The sequence below is a fragment of the Macaca fascicularis genome, chromosome 5 (assembly GCF_037993035.2).
Source record: "Macaca fascicularis isolate 582-1 chromosome 5, T2T-MFA8v1.1".
Taxonomy (NCBI): domain Eukaryota; kingdom Metazoa; phylum Chordata; class Mammalia; order Primates; family Cercopithecidae; genus Macaca; species Macaca fascicularis.
The window spans coordinates 9,066,840-9,082,754 of record NC_088379.1 but is presented as its reverse complement, the minus strand read 5'-3'; the positions used below and the strand labels follow the sequence as shown (position 1 = coordinate 9,082,754).

The 15,915-nt window shown below is 44.0% G+C and overlaps 1 protein-coding gene across 1 annotated transcript in view; it reads left to right on the top strand.

Annotated features, from left to right (window-relative positions):
• The window catches only part of SLC2A9 (solute carrier family 2 member 9), a 197,713-nt gene that overhangs the window by 126,577 nt on the left and 55,221 nt on the right, over nucleotides 1-15,915 (top strand).

Below are 15,915 nucleotides of genomic sequence, written 5' to 3'. Positions count from 1 at the left end.
ATTAATTTTTACTTTGAGCTGTGGAAAAAACACAGTCAGTCTGAGATGAAAATTATGGGGAAAGTACGGGAAATTTTTCATTTTGTTTTTTGTAAAATATTTTATTGGTATTGTAAAGAAATCAATACCAGTTCATTAGGGCAAACTTGTAAAATTCAGAAAAATAGAGAGGAACAAAGAAGAAATTACCTACAATCATACTGCCCAAGGAAGTTTGGCAAATTCTTCCCTTGTCTTTCTGTGCATAGATGTATATTTCTTACATAGTAGCACAGTAATCCTGTGCTCTAATCTGCTTTTGTTCACGTAATCTTATGTCAGAATGATTCTCTATTTTCTTATTTATTAAGTATTTTTTGTTGAAGTGTATCATAGATGCAGAAAATTATGCAGATCATCACCTTCCCTGAATTAACACTAGTGTTGAAAGATTTATCCTTCTCCAGTAATTTTCTATATGATCATTCCTTAACCATTGTCTGAGGGTGGGGTTGTTGAATGTCTCTGCTCAGAACCTGATGGCAGTGCCATGCTTTCTGGGTTCCAGTCCCGACTCTGTGTCTTTTTATTAGCTGCATGACCCCCATGTAAGTTATTCAGCAGCTCTGTGACTCAGTTTCCCCACTTCTAAAGGCCATCATCCCTGCCTCATAGGGATGGGCTGAGGATTGTACCAATGAATGTACATTAAGTGATTCCAGCAGTGGCTGGCAAATGGTATGCATTCAGTAAGTGGTAACTATTCTTGTCCTATTTAGGTAGATTTCCATAATTTGTGATTTTGAATAAGGCTACGATGGACATCCTTGTAGACAGCAGGATTTTACAGGGACTCTTGCTATCTTTTGACAGTTGAGGAAACCAAGACCCAAAGGAGTGACTTACTGTGGGTCACACAGTCAGCTGGCTCAGAACCCGAGGGAGTGGGAAAAGAGATCATCATGGGGCTCCTGCTGCCCCCCAGTGAGACCCCAAAGTTTTCTACACGGGACCTCATGAGTGCTCACGTCATGCCTGAAAGTCCAGTGATTGCCCTTGTTTGAAAGAGGAGCACACGAGGAAGTGGCTACGCTTCTTCCCTTGGTCCAAGAAGACTTCACAGGAAGCCATTCTTCTTCGTTCCAGACTCCAGAAGCCACTCCTTCTTGTCCCCATGCTCTGGCAGGCAGATCATCTTCCTTAAAAGCTGACAATACTGGGCAAAGTATTCCTTGGAAAGACGAACCCCAGAAAGGAGAGTAAATGACTTCACAGTCCTGAAAGGGAAGGAGGAGTCCTTTCTAAAATCAGGACTCAGAGCCGCAGCCTCTGGAGAGTGCTCCTGCCGCTGCCTTTAAGTGTGGACCTGGTGGATCTCAGTCATCTGGACCATGGCCAGTTGGTACCCTGCCATTTAGCAAGCTCTTGCCAGCTCCTCCCATGGTCAGACTGTTGACCCTGTGCTGGGCTTACAGAGGGCCTTTGCCATGGTGCCTGCCTGTAGGAGCTCACATCCAATGGAGGAGGTTGACTATGACCCAAGGATAAATGATGTTTTGCTGTTGTAGAGGTGCAGGAACCTCTGTGTGGGAGGTTCCTCTGAGCAGGAAGTGATGCTTGGTGGATTCTTTCATGCAGGCATGCATTCATCCGTTCCACGGACACCTAAGGTGCACTCATACTGTTCCAGCTGTCACAGGTGAAGTTGCCATGATCTAGAGAGAAAAGCAAACCTGGAAACAATTACTACATGCAACACGTAGACAAGCTTCCCTCTGAAATAAGGTGTTCTGGGAGGGATTCCTGGAGACAGGGACCAGGAACCTGAGAGCTGAAGGGCCAGCAGAAGTTAGGTGAAGTGAAGTGCGTTGGATAGTCTGTCCCTCTTTCATCTTCTCAAAGAGCTGGAGATGCAAGGACAGATGCAGAATAGTCCATTGGAAACAGTCCTTAAAATGGTAGCATTGACCCCAATTCCTGGAAAGGCATGAGACTAAATTCAGCATGAGGCTGAGAATGTGGAATAGAAAAACGTTCTGGGGAGAAAGAGCTTTGGCTTTAGGATGAGGCTACTCTGAATTCAGATCCTGATCATCCACTTACCAGCTGAGTGGTCTTGGGAACATTGCCCAACACCTCTGAATTTATTTGCTCATCTGTAAAATGGACATAACCATTCCCACCTGTGGTGGGCAAAATGATGGCTCCCCAAGATGTCCACACCATGATTCCCAGAAGCTGGGAATATATTACCTTACATGGCACAAAGGAATGTTGCAGGTGGGACAATCTTGAGACAGAGAGTGAACCCTGGATTACCCAGGTGAGCCCAATATTATCACAGAGTCCTTGTAAGTGAAAGGGGGAGGCAGGAGGGTCAGAGTCAGAAAAGGAGATGTGATGGTGGAAGCAGAGGCAGGAGTGACACCATTGCCAGCTTTGAAGGTGAGGAAGAAGTCACAAGCCCAGGAATGCAGATGTTCTCTAGAAGCGGCAGCAGGCCAGATTCTGCCCTGGAGCCTCCAGAGGGAACCAGCCCTGCAGACACCATCGTGTTTGCACTGCAAAATCTATTCTAGACTTCTCACTTCCAAAACTATAAGATAATCCACCTGGCTTGTTTTCAGCCACTGAGTCTGTGGTAACTCACTACAGCAGCAATGGGAAACTAATACAGCATCCAACAGAATTATGGAAACAAAATCCAAGGAGTGTGAAAGCCACTCCCCTGTTCCTCACAGAGAGTCAATATAAGGTAAATTCCATGCCCTTTCCAAAGTTTTTATATATATAAAAATGTCATATTTATATAGGTTGTATATTATATCGTATAATATACATAATATAATGTTTATATATTATATATTTGAGAACAATGAAATAAATATATGATATATAAAAGTATATGTGTATACATTATATATGAAATATAAATGATATATAAATATGTATCATATATAAAATATGTATATAGCTCTATGTATATATTCACATATATACATGTAAATATATGTAAATATATTTATATATTATATACTTACATATATACATATAAAATATGTAAATATATATTTATATACAACATAAATATATATTTTTAGTACATAATACAATATAATAGAATAAAAATATATATACTATATAAACAGCATATATAAATAACATACATATATGATACATAAATACGTGTTTATTACATATATAATTGTATATATGTATTTATTACTTTGTTTTCAAATATACATAAATTTGTTTATTACATATATAATTGTATATATTAAATATATTACCTTCTTTTCAAATACACATACTTGAAATATATTTGAAAACAAGGCAATAAATATATATTTATATATACAGTTACATATGTAATAAACACACACATATACACACATATATTTCATCCAGCCCTCTGAAGTGATTGCCTGTCCAAAAAGACTTTCCAGTTCTTTTCATTCCTCTTATAAGATTCTGACAGTCTATTAAAATGGCTCAGGAGGCTAATAAAGTTGAGAAGGGAAAGACATCTTTGCTCATTTCATCTGCAATAAATTTTGGCTCAGGGCCTCAGTCATCAGCTTGGGCAACTGGAAATAATTGCCATCTTTCAGAAACAGCTGGTTTTCCAAATTGATTTGCCTGGCACAGTGTTAACTCTCTGAAGAGTGAACTTCCAGTGAGCATCATTCAGGCCGCGTGGGGCAGGGGCTTTGTGGGGGGAGGGCTCACTCTTGAGAAGCACAGACTCTGTGCTTTTACAAATCAGGGGGTCAGAATTCACAGGAAGTCATTCTGATTCAGTGCAGTAAGTTTTCATAATTGGCAAGAATGGAATATGCTCTTGAGTAGTAGTAAAAAAATAAAATAAAATAAAAATCCTTATGGTTTCTGTTGCCTGTATTCCCCGTAGCTTCCCAATAAATTCCACAATTTCAGAATCAAAGGCCTCAGAGTTTACTGCTGGAACTCATGACACTGGATCCAGCACGTGTGAGAGGTGAACGTGGTGAAAGAGAGAAAGCAGGGTGATAGAGCCTCTGGGCTGTGTGTCATACTGGTCCCGCACCTGCTAGCTGGGTGACCTTGAGCTGGTCATTTAACCTCTCTGATACACATTTTTCTCTTAGTGAAAGTGGCAATAATAACAGACCTAAACCTCAACAGGTATTGTCATGAGAATCGTACTGTAATTCACAGTGCTTGGCATAGAGAAGATACTCAATAAACTTAACTATTGTTATAGGTTGAATTGCGCCTCCTCAAAATGCATATGTTGAAGTCCCTAGTACCTTAGAATGTGACTTGAATTTGAAATAGGATCATTGCAGTTGTAGTTAGTTAAGCTAAGATAAGGTTATATTGGAATAGGGTGGGCCCCTAATCCAATACGACTGTCCCTAAGAAAAGGGGAAATTTAGATGCAGGCATACACACAGGCAGAACACCCTCTAAAAATTAGAATTGTGCTGCCCAAAGCCAAAGCACACTAGAAGCCAGGAGAATTCCTGCAACAGACCCTTCCCTGGCGCCTCCAGAGGCAGGGCCCTGCAGACACCTTGACTCGGACTTCCAGCCTCCAGAACTGTGAGACAACACATTTCTATTGCCGAAGCCACTCTGTCTGTGGGACCTTATCACGGCAGCCCTGGGAAACACACAGTTACTCTTGTTGTTAATATCCCTGAAGAGAAGCAGGCATGGAAAATGCCGAAGCTGCCCTGCTGCCTCTCAAAGACTAGAAGACGAGCCCAAGGCCAGGCGCTTCTTCCTCCAGCACTCAGCAAGTGCTCCCTCGGGCCCCTGCTCTGTGCCAGTGGACAAAACAGACAAAGGTCCCTGCTGTGGAGAAAGAGAGCTCCTCATGGGGGCACAGACAGTGTAACAAGGGAGTACCCCACACAGTGTTTTAAAAGGTGAAGGGTGTTATGAGAAAACAGTAGAGCAGAGAAAGGGGAATGGAGAGGCAGGGACACTTGCCATCTTAAATACTGTGGTCAGGCTCCAGGTGAGCCCAGTTGTCTGGGAAGAGCATGTCAAGCAAAAGAAGTGGCTGAAAGAAAAACCTTTGGGAAAGAGGGACGCAGTGAACCTGAGCAGCTGGAGGGCAGATTAATTCAGGGCAGTGGAGGGCATGTAGGGTGGGTACCCCACCTATCAGGAGCTGCAACCTTTGATAGAGGGACAGAGCCAGGCAAAATGTCCCTGTAGAAAGTGAACCAGGCAACCAACCCCTGGCCTCATTCTCTTTCTTCTGCCTTCCGATTTCTGACCGCTGCTTTCTGATTTCTGCTGAAGCCACCCAGAGGTCAGAGGGCAGGGAGCTTGTTGATTTGAACTCATGGGTCTCCCTCTAGGACGGAGAGCAAGAATCTGAGAGGTGACAGGGATGTCTGCAGCAGCCCAAGGCAGGGGCAAGGATGTGTCTGCCGCTTGAGGGACCAAGGGGCTGGTGGGGGGGCATGGGGCTTGTGGGGATTCAAATATGGTTTGCAAATCTTTTCTCCCATTCTGTAGGTTTTCTCTTCACACTGTTCATTGTTTTCTTTGCTGTCTATAAGGCTTTTAGTGGACAGGGGTGTTAAAAGGAGAGTGGCAGGTCATGCTTTAAATCCCCCCGGCAGCTGTAGACAAAATAGATAATGGCAGAGGGTGATGAGGGTAGAAACAGGGAGCGTTGTCACGAGGCTTGGAGAGAGGCTGATTTTCCCTGTGAATCATCAGACTGACATGTGCTCTCGAACTAGCCTCGAAAGGACTGAGTTTAGTTAATTTCCCTTGACAGTCATTCCTTTTTCATTGATAAATAATGATTCTATGGCATTTCTATAGGTCACAGACTAGAAGAAGCTACACCCTTCATCCACTAAAATATTAGATCAAGTCCCCAGTTTATTTAACAAATGTTCCAGGACCTTAGGAGAAATGAGGGCTGTGGCAAGCGGAAGCAGAGCTAGATTTTCCTCTTGGCTCCCAACCCAAACCCCCTGGGGGCCTGAGCTCAGTCTGGGCTGGGTGGCACCGCCGGATCTGAGAAGTGAAAACTCAGGCTAAATGACTTTTCATGTTCAGAGCTTAGATCAAAAGCCTTAGTGTTATCATTGCCTGAGCAGGAAGCAGGCAGAGGAGTGTGGACTCTCCTTGATATGGTCTGGCTCTGTGTCCCCACCCAAATCTCACCTTTAATTTTAGTTCCCACAATCCCCATGTGTCATGGGAGGGACCCAGTGGGAGGTAATTGAATCATGGGAGCAGTGACCCTCATGCTGTTCTCATGATAGTGAGTGAGTTCTCACAAGATCTGATGGTTTTATAAGGGACTTCCCCCTTCACTGGGCACTCGTTCTTCTCCTTCCTGCCACCATGTGAAGAAGGAGGAGTTTGCTTCCCTTCCACCATGATTGTAAGTTTCCTGAGGCCTCCCCAGCCCTGTGGAACGTTGTTAATTAAACCTCTTTCCTCTGTAAACTACCCAGTCTTTGGCAGTTCTTTATAGCAGCATGAGAATGAACGAATACACTTCTGGTTATGACAGGTCATCCTCGTGGGGTGCGGACTGGGTGGGGATGAGGAAGGGAAGAAACAGAGTCAGTGGCTCATCATCTCCAAGCAGAAAAGGTGGGGTTTTGCCCTGGAAGCCTATTCCCCTGCAGTCCCCACTCCCACCCACCCCAAGCTCTGAATAATACCTTTTAAGTAAGTAGCTCTATTTTTGAGTTTGGCCAAGGACATACATACAAGTCCGTTCCTGCAGCTCACCCTCTGACTCTTGGGATATATTCCTGAGTCTTTACTTCCCACCAAAATTTTCCTGATTTCTTCCCCATCCCTCTGATAACATCCTTTGGCTCCCCTGTATCTGGACTGGCCCCACCAGCTTCACTCACCAAAGGAAAGTGAGGATATGGCTCACGGGGTATGGGGTGGAGACAGCACTCACCATCCCCTTGTGTCAGTGCTAAGTGGTGGCTGTTCCCACTGCCCACTGCCCTCTGCTGACTATGCTCCTGGCGTGGAAGCCCTGATTCCTAAGTCATCTGGACATCCAGTGTCTCTTTCTCTGCTCCTTGAAGAACTAATTTTTTTTCCACTTGCCCAAATTTCCAAGAACAATTTGAACGTATCCTCACAAACCTGTTTAGAACTACATTTTACCTTTTTTGAGGAGGGTAAGAGGATGAGGGGGAGTGCTTCACTTAGAAACCGCAGAAGCTACGGCCTCAAGCCAAGGTTGTAAAGTGACCCGAGAGGAAGAGAGTCCACAGGACTGGAGAACTCAGAAAGCCTCTCTGCTGCCGGCCTTTCCTTCCATCCCACTTGGCCCCAACCCAAGTCTGTTTTGCACTTTGGTTGAAACATCTCAAGATACTTTAATTTGTTATACTTAGAGATCATGGGCCACCTTGGAATGATAATTATTTAAAATGCAACTCTCATTTCTCACACCTTTGGCCAAGACAGAGATACAGATATCTTTTATGCATATTCATCTTTTAAGCAGAAATTCTCCAAAAAGTTTGTTTCATTGAATTATATTCTGTGTTTAATTTAGAGAGAGCCTGTCCCAAGCAGAAAATTATTTCTGGAACTCTGTCCTCTGAACATAAATTTGAAAATTTCACTAGCTTGCAATAACCACGGCTTTCCAAGGTCTTGGCTTCTTTTCAGAGAGATGTGTGAAAGTAAAGATTAGCCTTTGCTTGTTTAAAACAGGATTACTAGCAGCTAAAAGTAATACTGGAATGTGAAATTTCTTTTCGTGTAATATATCTTGGCCTTCTTTTCTCTGCTGAGGGAGCTGCGTCAGTGCTAACCACACCATTCTCCGCTCCTTTCTCCCATCCTTTTGTAGCTAAAACTTAGACAATAATCCAACTTCTGACTAGAGAGTCACCAATTGCTCGTGTGTCAAGGGTTCCTCAGGAGCTCCTCCATCCCAGCGTCATGAATAGGAAACAGCTATTAGGGATGCCTGGGGGGTGGCCCTCATCTGGGCCACATCTTGCCCTAGCATTTGCATTTCTCTCTGAAAGAGTCTCAGTTGTCTCCACGGCTTTGGCTGAGTTATCAGGAGAAACCTCATAGAGTTGCTTTAAAATGTAAATTTGAAAGAGAGAAAGTGCGGGGTGGGGGGTGGGAGGGAGGGAGAGAGAGAGAGTGTGTGTGTGTGTGTGTGTGTGTGTGTCGTGTGTCATGTTTAAAGACATGGCTGTGGTAGTTGTCATGCATTCAATACCATTAATGGTTTGCTCAATGGTGTAGGACTCAAGTAAAGCCTATTGAGGAAATCACACCAACTGACTAAAGAGGCAGCTTGCCTTTGGTTGGGATCCCTGCAGGAAGCAGTCAGACAGGACGTCCTGAGGGACGCAGAGCCCCCACCCACAGAGCTTCCTCCTGGTAGGCTTCTCGGGCCCTGCGACAGTCAGTCCACATGGCCCACAGACCCGGAAGCATCAAACCAAGCAAGGTCGGGGATTAGGTAATCAGCAGAATTTTAAAAGGCCCCGGCCTGGAGTTGGACACAGAATGGGGCATCTTCTGTGACCAAAAGGCTCAAGCTTGCACAGGAAGGAACTCATGCAGGACGCTGTGGTCCCTGAGAAAGTCAGGAACTCCTGCCGTGCATGGAGTACCGCGTGCAGTTTATATAGAGAGAGATACACGTTGAATACAATATAGACAATGAGCAATAAATAAAGTGTGTATCAAGTAATGTATGTAAAATAATATGAAAGCACATTAAATCAGATTTGGAAGCTTTAGTTGAAATAAATTTGAAATAAATGAAATTTTAGGCAATGTTTTCCTTCCCTCCAGCTCTTCCTTTTTTAAATGTTGTTTATTGACATATAATAGTTGCACATATTTGGGGAGTACCTTCCTTCTTTTGTTACATACATTCAACCATTTAGCAGGCAACATTACAAGCCCTGCCCTCCATCAGGTGTTAGCTCCTTGTATGGGTTTGCCCAGGCTGCCAAAACAATGTACCACAAACTACGAGGCTTAAACAACAGGAGTTTATTGTATCACAGTTCTCAAGGCCAGAAGCCGAGAGCAAAGCATGTGCAGGGCACCTTTCTCCAGAGGGCTGTGAGGGAGAACGTCCAGTGCCTCTCTCCCAGCTTCTGGGAACTTGCAGGGTGATCTTGGGTGCTTCTTGGTTGGCAGAAGCATCATCCCGACCCCTGCCTCATCTTCACATGGCATTCTGTCTATGTCTTTTTTGTTTGTTAGTTTGTTTGTTTGAGATGGAATGTCTCACTCTGTTACCCAGGCTGGAATGCAGTGGCACAATCTTGGCTCTCTGCAACCTTTGCGTCCCAGTTCCAGCGATTCAACCTCCCTCCTGCCTCAGCCTCCCGTGTAGCTGGGATTACAGGCATGCACCACCACACCTGGCTAATTTTTGTATTCTTTTTAGTAGAGATGGTGTTTCATCATGTTGGCCAGGCTGGTCTTGAACTCCTGACCTCAAGCAATCCACCCATCTTGGCTTCCCAAAGTGCTGGGATTACAGGCATGTGTGCGTGTCTGTCTCCATGTCCACACTTTCCCTTTTAACAAGGACACCAGTCATTGTGGATTGAGGCCCATCCAAATGATATCATTTTAAGTTAATCACCTAAAAATAAAGACCCTATTCCCAAATAAGGTCACGTTCTTAGGAATAGGAGATTAGGATTCCAATATTTCCTTTTTGGAGAGGATGCAATTCAGCCCATAAAGCTCCCCAAGGAAAGAGACTCCTGGTTCTGTCTTCTCTGTGCCCCAGTGCCAATGCTGTTGGAGGCTCTCAGTGACCTCAGGCAGCTCACACAAATGAAGGGAGAAAAACTTTGGGAGCATGTGCCTATTCTTTTGACAAATGTGACTGTGTATTTGCCTCAGAAACACTGAGGAGAGGAAGTAGAGCACAAGGGTTAAGAGCAAGACTCTGAAGCCAGAGTACCTAGACTTGAATTCTGACTCGCTGTGCAACCTTAGTCAGGTTACTAAACCCCTCTGAGCCTCAAGTTCTGGATATAATAGTGGATAACAATAGCACCTACCCCAAGAAAATGTTATCAGAATTAAGCTATTAATATATGTGAAGCACCCGGAACCATTCCTGGTACATAGTAAGGGGTGTAACAATGTTCAAACATGGGGATAAAGACGGCATGAGATTGGCATAAGGGCAGCCCCACAGATCAATGGAACAGAATGGAGTCCGGAAAACAAGAAGTTGCTAAAGTAATTCAATGAGGAAAGGATAGTCTTTTCAACAAATAGTGCCATAAAAAGTAGATATCCACATGGAAAAATGTGAATGGCAACTCTTACTACACCATACAAAAAATTAACTCAAAATGGATCGTGTATCTAAACATAAAAGCTAAACTCTAAAACTTCTAGAAGCAAAGAATAAAGTTTTGCAACATTGGGATAGGAAAGATACAGAATCACAAACCATTTTTCAAATGGTACGCTGGATTTCATCAAAATTAAAAACTGACTATTTAAAAGGTATTGTTAAGGAGATAAAAAGGTAAGTCACAGACGTGGAGAACATACCTATAAAACACATTTGAGAGGGGACGTGAATTCAGAATACATAAAGAACTCTTAAAAATAATAAGACCAACTACCCACTTGAAAATGAGCAAAATATCTGAACACATGCTTTACCCAAGAAGATATCGAAAACATCAAAAAGGACAGGAAAAGATGCTCAACATTGTTAGTCATCAGGCAAATTAAAACTAAAACCCACAGTGAGATACCATTGTTCACCAAAAGGGTGACAAAAATTTAAATGGTTGATATAATACCATGTGTTGCCAAGGATGTTCCCACCACTGGTGGGAACGTAAAATGGCACAACCCCTTCAGAGAACATTTCAGCAGTTCCTTATGAAGGTTTTACCCATCCAACCCAGTCATTCCACTCATAGGTATTTACCCAAGAGAAATCAACACACATGTCTACGTGGAGACTCATATACCAATCAATACTCAAAATGGCTTTATTTCTCAGAGCTAAAAATTAGAAACAGCTATTGGGTCAACAGGTGAATGGAGAAACAAATTTTGGTATACCCATGCAATGGAATACTGATCAGCAATACAAAAGAACTGTTGATATGTACAACAAGAGGCCGGGTGCAGTGGCTCACACCTGTAATCCCAGCACTTTGGGAGGCCGAGGCAGGCGGATCACGAGGTCAGGAGATCAAGACCATCCTGGCTAACATGGTGAAACCCCGTCTCTACTAAAAAAAAATACAAAAAATTAGCCAGGCGTGGTGGCGGACACCTGTAGTCCCAGCTACTCGGGAGGCTGAGGCAGGAGAATGGCGTGAACCCGGGAGGCGGAGCTTGCAGTGAGCCGAGATTGCGCCACTACACTCCAGCCTGGGTGATAGAGCGAGACTCTGTCTCAAAAAAAAAAAAAAAAAAAAAAAAATATGTACAACAAGAAGAATGAATCTCGAAAACACTGCAATAAACAATATGAAATGCTAGAAATGATAAATCGAATCCTTGTGCTGGAAAGCAGATCGGAGGTTGCCTGGGGTTGGGGGAAGGGACACAAGATAATTTTGGGAAGTGATGGAAACATTCAATATCTTAATTGTAGTTGTGGTTACAAGGTATATAAATTTGTTAAAACATACCAGACTGTGCAATTCAAATGGGTACATTATACTGAATGAAAACTACACCTTTATAAAGTTGCTTCTTAAAATCCTAACCAGAACAAAAGTTTCCCATTATTATTTCACCATAGGTCCCAGACCTGTGGGGAAGGGCACTGGGTGCTGGGTGAATGGGGGCTGAGTTGATGGGTGACCCCATGGTTCTGAAGCCCCCAGAGGGGTTTCCTGGGAGCATTAGGATTCTGACACTCATCCCCAGCTGACATCAGTAACCTTCAGTATGCTGTTCGTCTGAGTTAATGTCTTCACTCATGATTTTAATGTCAAGTGGAAATATCATGTTCGCTCTAATCCCTTCTGACAGGGTGCACTTTAACTGGACTTAAAGGAGGGAGGGAGGAAGAACAGAGCCGGGAGACTGATTCTCGGATAGGAGGGTTGTTTTTATCCCTTCTTTCTCTTTCAAAGCTGTCTCCCTGGTATGTTCCTGGACCATCTTTAAAGATCATTTCCAAATCAGGGAGAATGTGTTCAGCTTTTCATTGGTTCAAGTTACTGGTTCCGCAAGAGACTTTAGGGAAACAAAACAAAGAGCCACATGTCCCTCAGCCCACCCCTTCCAAAGCATCTGAACGTCAGCATCATGGTGTAAGAAAATGGTTCTCAACTGACTTTTGTAAGCACACTTTCTGACTCTGAAATTGTGGGTGATGCACTTGAAACTCTTTTTTAAAAACTTTAAAATACTGAAGTCAGTAACCATGTATGTTAATTTCAGTGTAACAGTGTCACACATGCTGATCTTAGTGTAACAATATAACACATATTAATCTCATTATAACAATGTAACATGTGCTGATCTCAGTATGACAATGTAACACATGCTGGTCCCAGTGTAATAATATCTCCCAGCAACTGCGATGCTCTTTCATGGCACATTCTGTTGTCATTTCAGCACCAGGTCACTGGATACTCTAATCCAACTCCCCTAAGAAGCTTAGGAGACAAAGTTCCTGCATATACCAGTTATGAACAGCCTTCATTTTCAGCAACAGCTTAACTTTGGGCTCTGTCCTGTTAGCCACAAGAAAAGCTGTGACATCTAAAGATTGTACCAAAATCATATTTTACACAGTTATGAAAAATTGCCAGTATGAGTATTGGAAATCTTTGGTGATTAGGAAAGAATAAAGACATAATACAGGGGATGGACAGAGATTTGCATCCACACACTTCAACTAAATCTATTTTTTGGTGTTTTTAAGTCAAAAATCTCCATAGAAAATCAGGAAAACTGACAGACAAATAAAATAATAATCACATATTCCCCCAACCAGAGTTAGCCATTATAAACTATTTCTGCATATGTAATTTATATTATATAACTACATGTTTTAGTATATACAGATTTATGTCCTCCTCTTTTCGCCTAAGATTGTACCCTGAGAATTTTCCTATACCATTTTACAATTCTTTAAATTATGTTAATTTCTACATATTTATCATCTAAATATTCCAGTATTTATTTAACTAATTGTTGGTGGATTTCTAGATTATTTCTATTTCCTCAGTAGTATAAATAACACACCAACGAAGGTCCTTGTCCATGAGTCTTGGACCAAACATCTATTTCCTTAGGATCAATGCCTAGAAGGTGAGTGACTGAGTCCAAGGGTGTGGACATTTGCAGCTGCCCCTTGGTTTAAAACAGCATCTATCCCTCTTCCTTCTCTCTGAATAATTAGCCCCAGGTGACTTTTGATAAATACCATAGTCACTCTTGGCCTCTAATCCTGGGCCCAGATCACTGAGCATGCCATGCCGAGACTGACATGTGTTGCACTGAGATTAATGTGTGTTCCATTGTTACACTGAAATTGGTGTGAGTTACACAGAGATCAGCGTAATCTCTCTGGGCCCACAATTTCATAATCTCTCTAAGCACCTGATATTTCTAGGCTCTTTCTCCCATCACCGTTGCAGGAGTCCTACCTGGCAGTGGGACCCAGCTCCCTTGCTCATGTTGCATTGGCCCTGGCACGACAGCCCCATCAGTGTCTCCCCTTTGATGAGACCCGGCTCATGAGGTCCTAGGAGGAAGGGATGCTTTAAATGCAGGCCTCTCTCCCTCTTCCCTCAATCCCTCCCCCGCTCTCTCTTTCTCAGAAGCTGCTGGTCTTTGCTTCTCCCCATGACTCTCGCTGGGCCTGACTTCCCTCCCCACTTCCCACCAAGTGAAGTTACTGTCCCTCAGCGTTCTCGAACCTCACTGTCCTCCTCTGCAAATGAGAATCATTCTGCCTGCCTTACAAAGACAGACCTTCACTCCCTTGGAAATACCTAGTCCACACCTGTCAGATATCCTTCTAGGCTCTGGGGAAGCAAAGATGAAGGCGCCTGGCCTTCAAGTGAGGAAAGAGAATCAGAGAGCCAGGAATGCAGAGGACCAGAAAAGCCATCAGTGCTCTTGTTTGGGTCCAGGAGCTGGACATCCAGATGGGACACTGGGCTGTCACCAAGTGGTGGCATTGTCTATTTCTAGTTTAATGTCAAGAAAATTTAGTGTATCAACAACCAGAAAAGATTTAGTAGATCATCCCAGCTTTGCCACTTACCAGCCACGTGACCCTGGACCAGTTTTCAAAGCCTCTGTGCCTCTGTTTTTCTACCTGTAACATGGAGCAAATAATAGAACATACTCAAGGGTGTCAGGATTAAATAAGCTGCTGGATGCAAAGTGCTTAATACAGTGCTTGGCACATAGTAGGTGCTCAGTAAATGATCATTAGCTGTTAACATCCAGACTAGCTGTTAATATCTATCCATTATCATCAGAAAAGATGAGAAATTAAGGCATGAAAGGGTTAATTAACTTGTTCAAGGCCACACAGCCGGCTACAGGTAAGAGTTGGGACCGGACCCCCAGGGCACTCCTTAGTTAAAATGAATGATATATTTTCTGCCATTTATTGGCAACCTCTTTTGTTCATGAGTCTATTTCAGGCACTGTGAGTTCTTTCCCTTTATCTCACAGTTACCCTGCAAAGACGGTATTAGCATTCTCATTTTCCAGGTGGGGAAACTGAGACTTGGACGAGCTGTGTAACCTGTCCTGGGTGCAAAGCTGGTGTAACCTGTCCTGACTAGAAATGCCTTTTTGAGACATGTAGTCATCAGCCAGGCACGTTTTCCTCCCAGGCCTCTGCCTTTCTGGGTCAGCACCCTCCGGTCCCTTCAACGTTCGTGCCTAGGGGACCAAAAGGTCCGTGGCCCCAGGCAGCAACACATGGCCGAGGTGCTCAGCTGACCCACAGGGCTATGCCCTTCACACAGGCAGCTGTCACTCACCGCTCAGTGCTGGCCGGCTCTGCCAAGCAGAACAACCGTCCATTGTCTAGATGGCTTTTCACCTGCTTCCCTCTAAGGAGCAGGGTATGAGGAAAGAGGAAGAGGTAGAGGGCGCTGGGGTCCCTGCAGCTGGACTCCATTGTGGAGAAACCCTGAGGCTTTGGGGCAGGATTGCAACTATTCATCTCAGTGCTGTGACCTTCGCGCCGTCACCTGAAGCTGGCAGGCAGGAGGCATGTGTGCTCTGGCTTCACGGCCCTCAGCAGTGTCACTGCTTCCCCTTGCCCAAGATAAATGACTGTCGTGATGAGGACCTGCCAGCCTCAAAACCTTTGCTCCCACTAATCCCTCTGCCTGACAAGCTCTCCACATCTCTGCCTGCTACTGCCTCCTCCAGGAAGCCTCACCTGATTGCCTCATTGAGAAAATCCATGAATTTTTATTCAAATACCCTGGGCTCAATTTCTGGCCCTCTCTCACCTGCTCGCTCTGTGGTGTCTGCTGTTGTCTCACCTCTCTGACCCTCAGTGTTCTCTTTTTGTGAAATGGGGCATGAGAGGAGGATACCTCACATAATATGAGTACCTAATGTGTGTATTGCATGCAGTCTCTTTTTTAACCCTCACTTCCACTGCAGACACTCCTGTCGAAGGATATTTCGATTCTTTTGTCACAGATAAAGGCCCTGGGGCCTTGGGAAGTGAAGTCACATGCCAGAGTTCATACATCTGGAAAGTAGTAAAGCCAGAATATAAACCCAGGTTTTTCTGTCTCTGGCATTCAGCTACGATTACTCTTCCAGTCATTGGCAGTTGAGGAGCTGTTTCTGACCAAGTGGACAGGGGGCGCAGGGGGCACAGGAGCCAGCCAGATGGAGGTCAGTGACAGTCCTAGGCTGAGGGAAGCGGACTTGGAGGACATAGCTTTAGGGACTTCCTCAGAGACT